This window comes from Sciurus carolinensis, chromosome 13 (assembly GCF_902686445.1).
Source record: "Sciurus carolinensis chromosome 13, mSciCar1.2, whole genome shotgun sequence".
NCBI classification, from domain to species: domain Eukaryota; kingdom Metazoa; phylum Chordata; class Mammalia; order Rodentia; family Sciuridae; genus Sciurus; species Sciurus carolinensis.
In genome coordinates, this window is record NC_062225.1 from 77,091,400 (window position 1) to 77,102,241 (window position 10,842).

Sequence of the window (10,842 nt, forward strand, 5' to 3'; positions counted from 1 at the left end):
CCTAGTTTGTAGCAGTGTGTAGTATTTGTGAATGAACAATATATGAGATGGCTATCGTAGCATAGATATCTTGCTTCCAAATTTGGAATCTGGAGCAAGACTAGATGAATTCAAATTCTTACTCCATTTATTGCCATGTGACTGTGGTCCGGTGGTTCATTTTCTCTCTTGTAGATTGTAGGAATCTGGCATTGACAATAGAATCTATCTCACAGTATTACTGTATTAAGTAAGATATATAAAACATTAAGGACCTTGCCCAGTAATAGTTAATGTTCAATAGAGGTTAATTATATTTAATATATTGATAATTATACAAAGAACACTAAAGATGAAGTAGATTCACAAATGCATCTCTGATCATTTTAGGAGTCTTTTTAGGTCTTTTTAGGAGTGTTGATGATCGGTACTAGAGTGTTGGGTGTTGGCATATTTTATTTTTTATCCTGGTCTAGATTTATCTTTCAATGTCTAGTGGACTGTCTCCTCATACCTGATGATATATCTTCTTTTCAGAGGTCCAGCATATATTCAAATATCTGTTTCTTCTTTCAGGACCCTCTTAATAAACTTTAGTATTTATGTGTTTTCTCAAAGTATGAGAGAGTGATATATGTTGCTTGCACATATAGCCTTTAGGATCAAGCTACATGAATTTAACTTCATAAATTTTGTGACCCCAGGCATATTCCTTAAACAGTTAAAGAACAGTTGGTTTCCTGACTGGAGAAATCAGATTATAAAAATACCTATCTTATCACCTTGGGAATATTAAGATACTACATTTAAACCCTTCTGCATAGCATCTGCCAAAAAATCAGTGCTTGATAGGTATTCTTTGGGCAGCCATTGGACGCCATGACCTCTTGTGAGCCTTAGAGACCAAGTTATCATCCGCTGATTACCAAGAGGCTAATGCTTCCTGAAGAAGGGACAGGAACATTCACAGATCATTTGACATTTAAACTGTACTTTGGAGGAAAATAGACTTAACAAGTCAGAAAAGAGGAGGTTAGAACTTCTTAGAAATAGCCTGCATCAAGAGATAATAAAAAGCAAGGAATATTACAAGTTGTCCAGTGTGTCAAGAGCCAAGTTCTTGACTGGGGCTGCACATAGACAGGGGCCTGAGTAAAGGCTGGAACAGCAAAGCGTGCGTCTTCTCTGTATATCTGCCCACTCTAGTATGTGTGTTTTCAACGAAAGTAGTATTATGGAAGGAAAAAGAATAAATGCTATTTTTTGCCTTTCTTCTCTAAAGGATTAATTATCTGATACAAAAGTAACACTAAAAAGAGAAATTTGTGAGCTAACAGTTTGGGAAATATATATAGTTTTTTTTTTTTTTTTTTTTTTTTTTTTTTTTTTTTTTAGCCATTGTCAAAAATCAGGAGCACATATATGCTTGTCACAAGCAGCCATGAAGGTGAACATTGTAATTTCATAACATTTTTGTTTCTCTTTGCATTCTTCAGTTCTGTAAGCCCCAGCCTCAGGACTCCCTGGCACTCAGGAGTTCATCATCTTAGATGTTTGGTTGTTTCTTCCTTTTCTTTTGATTACATCTTTTTCCTTTCAAAATTCTACCCAGGGTCATACTTGAGCTCTGAGACCTAATTGCATTACCATGCAAGGTAAATGATCAATGACCTCAATGCTGTGAGCCTCAGACCTCCCTAAACATAGCTGCAGCCAATTTTCCATCTGATCTGTGGTTGCTGTTCACGATACTATTTGTAATAATATGCCAGAGAGTTCCATGTGTCAGAGGGAGACTTCGCAAGATAACTTATCTCAGTCAGCTTCTCCAGGTAGTCCAGGCTACAACATAGTGGCTTCTCTGACAGGGGGACTAGCACAGAAACACTGGTTCCCAGAATTACTAGAACCAAGGACAAAAGGCGAAACACCTATTCTTTGTAGTCAAAACAGTAATTGCATTCTTTTACTAAGGAATAATGTCCAAGAAAGCTCAAGAGCTCAGTATTTGGACTCAGTAGACAAATTTCTTTTGACCTAACCAAAGGTCAGCAGCAAAGACAGCAGCAGCCACTGAACACCAATGTAGAAAAAGAGACATCTGTTGAGTCAAGTGAAACATTTATTGTCTTTAAGTCACTCTACCTTAAATAGTATTGATATAAACCAATCTCTTGAAAAGATGCAAAACCCAAAAGCAATAGGGATAGTTTATTCATGATTCTCAGACTGTTGCATAAATCACAAGCTGTCGGAAACTATTTCCTCACAACAACTGAATTTTGCCATTGACAATAGATACCTGCCTTCTTCCTTTAAAACATTTTAATTTTGTCTTTTCCTTGCAGGGTATTGATAATTAATTGCATCAACTCTACTACTTTAATAAAACTGGTCATCCACAAAGCAAATATGTATTGCTTAATTTTCAGTTTGAGAGTTGATAACCACTGAAAATTAATCATCCATAGAAAGGGAACTAAGCAGCACTTCTAATCTCTGAAAAGATTGCCAGTCTATTAGAGTTATGTGCTATAATCAATTCACATATAACTGTATAATTTATAAGCTCCAAATTAGATCAGCTATCTGTAAGGCCTAATAAAAATGGAAATGTATTAATCAAATTTAAAAAATAAAGAAGAAAATTAGCGAGAAATGGGATGTGATATTTCTAAAAGAAAAAGAATAAGGATAACTGGTGGTGTGGAATATGAATGGGTTAAAAAAATTCACACTGCATGTGGCATATGGTTTAACTGGATAGTTCTCTATAGCTTATATGTAAAAATTCAAAAGAAGTTTCCTGGAAATTATATGAAATCTAATATGCATGAATAAAAGTCCTCTATATCATCTATTACTGCTGAGAAAAAATAACATTTATTCAGCATTTATTCCATGCCAGGTAGCGTGGAGCTGGGCCTGAAGGACATAGTTGTATTTTTTATACTCATTCCTTGTTCAGCTCATTTTCTAAGTTATAGAAACCAGTGGTACAATGTTTTTTTCTTTCCCCTAGTTATCCAAATCAAAGAAACAGTAAGTTTTTCTAACATTTCAAAACCATAAGTATTTCTTAAGTTTAACTTGATAGCCAGTGAAGTTTTGAGGCTAATTAAACCTGGCAACACTTTCATGCCATGTTCCCCACTTGCTTATTGTGGCCCTTTACTCCACAGGTTGGCTTGAGCCATGCCCCCACTGGAGCATCCATTGCAGCAAATACCAGCCAAAGCAAAGCTCTGGCTGTTAGAAATAAGTGGTGGGCGTGGTGGTGCACACCTGTAACCAGTGACTTGGGAGACTGAGGCAGGAGGATCCAAGTTCAAAGCCAGCCTTATCAAATTTGGAGGCTCTAAGCAACTTAGCAAGACCTTGTCTCAAAATAAAAACTAAATGGACTGGGGACTTAGCTCAGTGGTAAAGTACTCCTGGGTTCAATCCCCAATACCAAAAAAAAAAAGTTCTGTAAAAGTATTCTGTAATCAGTAACATTTTCATTTTCATTTTTTAAGATATTACTATTTTTTTTTCAAAGTGAAAGAGTTCCCTGAGATAAAAAGAAGAAATTACTTGATGATTCTGGCATATAAGTGGTCATTCTGCATCACAACATTTTTAGCTTTGAGTATAATAAAAACACAATAATTGTTCTTTGCTAATCATGTAACTGTTGGTTTTGCCATTTGAAGTTTGGGCCTCCTTTTCCAACTGTCTCCAAAGGGTCCTTGGCATGCATCTGCAAAAGCAGATATCACATATGTAGCATCTTCTGCATAACTCATTAACTTCAAGTGAGTTTAGATGTGATTGAAAGATGTATCTTTATTTTAAATCTGTGCCAAAAGAATGAACACTGACTTCAACTTTCCTTGATGACTACATCAATATGCAATGCTTTTTTATAATTTCTTTTAAAATTCTTTGTTTTCCTTATTTCTTTTGCAGTATGTCCGTACCCAGTATAAGATAGAATTATACATGTGTTTGAATTCATTTAACATTTTTTATTTGAAACTATTCTTAAAATTTTGATCTTGTTTAATACAGAGTAACTTTTGTTTGGAAATACTTTTTAATAAATTCAGAATAAGAATCTTTATTTAGATTATTCTAGTTACTTAAAACACTCAATAAATTTCCAGAAAATAGAAAATCAGGGAGCAAGCATACTTCCCAATTCAATTGTTGAAGACAGAATCATTCTCAAAATGTAAACAGATAAAAGCATAAGAAAAGAAAGTGCCTCATAAGAACACACAGAATGCCTCACAAAAATATTAGCAAATAAAATCCAACACTACATGAAAAGATAATTCAATGAACAAATGGAACTTACCTTATTAATTCAAGATTGGTGCAACATTAAAAAAGTCAATCTATGGAATTAAACACTTCTAAATATTACAGAAGAAAAACTTTTTGATCTTCTCCAATAGATGTGGAAAAGCACTTGGGAGCAAACAAAAACCCTTAATGCAAATTTACTTCACTTATGATCAAACTCTCAGTGAACCAGAAATAGAAGAAAATGTCCTCAATCTGATAATCTACAGAACTCCTTGCTAGCAAAACACTTATGATGAAAGACCGAGTGGTTTCCTCTCTAGAACAGGAAAGAGCCAAAGATGACTGCTCTCATCAGTCCTAATCAGTATCGTACTGGAGGTCCTGCAGTGGGAAGGAAGGCCAAGAAAATAAAAAGAAGGAATCAACTTGTCTAGGAAGCAGCAGAACTGTATTACCTGTGTAATAAGTACTTACCTATGACATGTGTTAGTTTTATGCTTATAAATAAAGATATTAAAATTATGTGCAAAGTAATTAAACTGTTACTTAGGTAATGAGATTGACAGGGCACATGTAATATCATTACCTATGTAAAGAAGCCTAGATTCTACTAAAGGGCTATTGGAACTAATGTGTGACTTGAGCAAGGTTTCTGGATACAAAGATAATGTTTAAAGAATGGATTGTATTCTATAGACTAGCAATAAACAGCCTAACACAAAAATGAAATATTTATAATATTACTATAAGTACAAATGAATTAGATATAAAACTATCAAAATATTTGCAAATTCTATATTTTGGAAACTACAAAATACTGATAGGAGATTTAAAATGTCTTAAATAGGGCTGAATATGGCTGGGGGTCACCTAGTGTGCTCAAGGTCCTGGGTTTGATTCTTAGTATAACTTCAAAAACAAAACAAAATAGACACCAAAATGTCCTGAATAAATGGACAATTAGTTTTTAATGACCTGGAAGTCTCAAGTATTACTAAGGTGTTAATTCTTTCCAAATTTCTACATAGATTCAACATTGTAACAATAATAATCCCCGTGGAGTAGAAGGAATTGACAAACTAATTCTAAAATGGAATTGTCATATTTGAAAATGCAAAGGAGCTGGAATATCCAAAACAATTTTGAAAAAGAAAAATTGAAAGAATCACATTATTCAATCTTCAGATATACTATAAATCTGTAGTAATTGAGACATTGTGACATTGAGGATAATCTAAACACTGAAATAAATAAAATATAATAAAGTGTCCAGAAATGCACCCAGATATATAAAAACAACTGGTTTTTGACCATGTTTCAACAACAATTAGTGCGAAGGACAGTATTTTCTATATGTAGATAAGAAATGAATAACATCTATAAGCAAAAAATGGAGCACAATACCCATTCTCATATCAAAAATAAAAATTAACTCAAAATGTATTTTAGTCCTAATATAAACCTAAAATTATAAAACTTCTAGAAGAAAATCTGGAAGAAAATTTTTAAGAAATAGTTTTCTTAGATATGATCCTGAAAGCATATTAAATTAGACTTTATTTAAAATTTGAGAAAAAAAAAACCTTAACCCTAACAAAATAGTATGAAACTTGTGTTCTTCCAAAGACACTATTAGAAAGATGAAAAGACAAACTTCTAATTGGAAGAAATATTTTCCAAACACACATGTGCCTAAAGGGTTTCTGTTAAGAATTTATAAAGTGCACTCAAAAACTCAAGGAGAGAATGCAATAAAACATAATGGGCAAAATATTGTTCAGTCACTTCACCAAAGATAATATTACAAATGGCAAACAATTACATGAAAAAATTTTGAATATGGTCTGTCCCTAGAGAAATGAGTCTTAAACTGTAATGAGATTAGATGTTGGTTAAAATGGCCATGACATCAAAACCCCACATGACATACACTGACCATATGACCTGTTAATCCCACTCACACATCTTTATTTAAGCAAAGTGAAAAGTTAGGTTCACACCTAAGAAAAACCATATGCATATTTTGGTGGCTTTATTACTTAGCAATCCAAAGTGCAAACAAGACAAACGTCCTCTAACAGTTGAATGGAATTAATGAACAATGGAGCATCCATGCAGATGAACACAGCAGTCCCTCCTCATCCCTGGGATGTGTTCCAACACCACCAAGGAAAGTCTGAAACTGCAGATGGTACTGAACTTCAAGTTGAACACCTTTTCCATGTGGTCAAAACTTCTCCAGCATGAGGTGTAATAGCAAAACAGGAACACACTTCTGTTTCCTTTGTACAATTTCATGGACAGATGATTTGTTCTTACATTACACTATAGCAACCTCAACCTGTGACTTCTTTATTAGTGAGAATTTTTTTCCCTTCTCATTTATAGGGAATAACTTATGGCTTCTCTTTGGTATGTGTGAATTGCCAGCATCCCTTCTCTTGTGCTTTGTGGTTGTGATAAAGTCAAATCACAGTTGGTTGACCTTGTGTTAGCACCCTTATTGTTGGTGGGGATAGCTACTAAGTGACTAATGGGTGTGTAGTGAGTACTGTGTGGATCGCAGGACAAGGCTAATTCACATCCCCGGCAGGAAAGGGGTGGGGAGGGAGGATTGTGCAAGGTTTCCTTATGCTACTCAGAAAGGCGTAGTATTTAAAACTTAGGAGTTGTTTATTTCTAGAATTTCCTATCTTACATTTAGGCAGAAAACAAACTGAGATGGAACTGCAGACAAGTGGGCACGACTCTGCTACCGATACATTGTGGGTGAATCTCAAGAGAAGTCTGCTAAGTGCATCACAGGCCAGGTGCCATACTCCGATTCTATTTTTGTCATGTTCTAGAAACTGATGAGTACATGTTAGGCTCTGAGAGTGAGGGAACTGTCCACCTGCAGGAGTTTTCTTAGGTAATGGAACCACTCTGTATCCCCATTGGAGTGACACATCTGTAGTATGATTTGTCTCAACTCAGAGCTGTGCATTTTAATTATGCCTCAATAAATACCACATGATTATTTTCTCCCATTCACTCTGCACACTGCTCTCCTTTCTTCCATCCACAGTGCTCCCACTTTTTTAAATTTTATTTTATTTTTTTGGCAGTGCTGGGGATTGAACCCAGGGCCTTGTGCTTGTGAGGCCAGAACTCTACCAACTGAGCTATCTCCCAGTCCAGTGCTCCCACTTTTAACCTGAACCTCTCCAGTGTTCCCTGTAATGGGTCTTTTCGGGCTTCATCTTAAGATGGCTCAAGACATTCAGGACTATATTACCCACCCATTTCATTCCACAAGGTAAAACATCCCATTTCAAGATTTTTGTGCCATACCCTCTTTTGATTCCCATTCAAACTCTTTGGCAATTGCTCTATTATTCTCTTTCATTGACTTTTTTTTTTTTCCTTTGTGGATAAGTTAAATTTTGCTCTTTCTCTGTTCCTGCTCTCTTTTTAATCCTGGGGAGAAGCACTCTCTGTCTCTCTCCACATCCCATTTTATTTTCTCCAGTTAAGTGAACTGGATACAACTGCTCTTGCTGGAAAGTGACCCCATGTAAGATAATTTAGATAAGTGCTTTGGTAAACGCTGGGGCAGAGACTGTTTTGTTCCTTTTTCTGGGCTTTTGGATTCATCTTGCTCTTTGGTTTAGATCTTTCAATAATGCTCATTTGAGGTTGGAGAAAACAAGCAATTTATTGTACAAAAATATAGGCAATAAAGCATTAAAGATGCACATTGAGAAAGCAATGCTACTATTGACTATTATAGTAATGGGAAAACAGAGACATCTTTGGGGTTAGGATATGCCCCCTCTGAGATTTTAAATTCTGGAAGACCAAGGGAAGTGTTCAAATGTAAACAGTTACTGGCTTGGGGTTTGGCAATACCAGGGCGATGACAGGTGAAAATCGACTATCTGACTTAGATTGTGTTTTTCTTTATATTGTGCCAAGCTATTTTTCAGCCTTGATGAATTACTTTTCTCTTTTAATGAAAGTTGGTAAGTTTTAAAACATAGGAAATTATATATAACAAAATATCAAACATAAGCATCTGTTTGTCAAGATGAAGAAATGGTAACCATTATTGCTTCTGCTTTGGATTTCATTTGATTTAAGATTATTTTTATTCTTAATGTTATATATGTATTATAACATTGTGAATGGTAGTGAGGTCACCCTTTGCAATTGCATTATCTCACCTCCTTTGCTCAGAGATGATGCTACACAAAATATGTGTATTCTCTTCTGCTTCTTATTTTTATTGTCACTTAAATATCCATAAGCAAAGCATGGTTTTGCATCATTTTAATAATGTATATGGATGCTGTCATAGTACATGTATTACTCCAGAATTTATTTTTTCACTCAGTATTAGGCTTTTGAGATCTATCTATGTACCTAGGCATTAATCTAGTTTTCACTGCTATATGAATTGCATGAATGTATGATAATTTATTATTCATTCCTTAAGAAGGACACTGCTAAAATGGATATTTTCATGCATATGTCCTGTGGTGAATATGTACAAGACTTTCTCTTAGGCATATATTTAAAATCAGCATTGTTGAGCCACAGATTATATATTTCAGTATATTTAGATATTGACTAGCTACTCTATAGAATGGCTTACTATTTTTACTCATGTGGGAGAGCAGAGTTTGCTCACCCGGGCAAGTGGTTGCCTTTTAAAGTATTAGACTGCTCACCTGGGTAAACAAAGAAAGAGTTTAACAATAGTTTCTTATGACTAACTTCAAAATCAATGATGCTCTGTGTACACCATATTATTGTCACAATCATCCTTCAATATCAAGAAGTTGGCACCTTGAAAGAACCATCTGAGTCACTAAAGTCCAAACCCTGAAACGTGTAACACCCCTTCTTGATGTCCTCAGCCTGGTTCACTACAAAGGCTTCGTTCAATTGTTGTTCTCCCTTACAGTAACAGGTCTGGTACAGCTGATCTCTGTTGATTAAAAGGTTTATTGATAATCTTTGTTAGTCAACAGTTGACAATGCAAAAGTGGGGAAAATAAACTTTCCTTTCATCTGTAGATCAACTTCAGTAATAAGCAATCTGGTTTCATCTATCTCTACTCACTTCCTTCCTCACCTCTAGATACTTTCAATGAATCATTGACATTATATTATTTAAGTTTATTAATTAGGTTGCATATTTTCTTAATGATCTAATGTATTCCTGACATATTATTTATTTATTTTAATTATTTTTTTATTTTTACAGACAGCATTTTTATTCATTGTACATAAACAGGGTACATTTTTTGTTTTGATGGTTGTGCACAATGTAGACTCATACCATTCGTGTAATCATACATGTACATGGGGTAATGTCTGTCTGAGTCCACCATTTTTCATACTCCCCATCCCTCTCATTTCCATCTACATAATCTCAAGTTCCTTCATTCTTCTCTCACCTTTCATCCTCCCATCCCCATTATATATCATCATTCACTTACCAGGGAAAACATTCGACCTTTGGTTTTTTGGGATTGGCTTATTTCACTTAGCACGATATTTTCCAATTCCATCCATTTATCTGCAAATGCCATATTATTCTTCTTTATGGATGAATAATATTCCATTGTGTATATATACCATAGTTTCTTTATCTATTCCTCTGTTGAAGGGGATCTAGCAATTGTGAATTGAGCTGCAATAAACATTGATGTGGCTGCATTACTGTAGTATGCTAATTTTAAGTCCTTTGGGTATAGGCCAAGGAGTGAGGTAACTGGGTCAAAAGGTGGGTCCATTCCAGGTTTTCTGAGGATTCTCCATACTGCTTTTCAGAGTGGCTGCACCAATTTGCAACTCCACCAGCAATGTAAAAGTGTGCCTTTTTCACCACATCCACGCCAACATCTATTAATGTTTGTGTTCTTGATAATAGCCATTCTAATTGGAGTAAGATGAAATTTTAGAGTTATTTTAATTTGCATTTCTCTAAATACTAGAGATGTTGAACACTTTCATGTATTTGTTAATCACCTGTATATCTTCTTCTATAAATTGTCCAGTTCCTTGGCCCATTTATTGATTGGGTTCTTTGTATTTTTGGTGTAAAGTTTTGTAAGTTCTTTATAAATTTTGGAGATAAGTGCTTTATCTGAAGTGTGTGTGGAAAAGATTTTCTCCCACTCTGTAGGCGCTCTTTTCACATTATTGATTGTATCCTTTGATGAGAAAAAGCTTTTTACTTTGAATCCATCTTATTTATTGATTCTTGCTTTGATTTCTTGTACTTTGAGAGTCTTCTTAAGGAAGTCTGATCCTAAGTCAACATGATGACGATTTGGGCCTACTTTGTCTTGTATTTGGTGCAGAGTGTCTGGTCTAATTCCTAAGTCCTTGATCCATTTTGAGTTGAGTTTTGTGCAGGGCGAGAGATAGAGGTTTAATTTCATTTTACTGCATAGGAATTTCCAGTTTTGCCGGCACCATTTGTTGAACAGGCTATCTTTTCTCCATTATATGTTTTTGTCTCCTTTGTCTACTATGAGGTAAATATATTTATATGGATTTGTCTTTGTGTCTTCTATT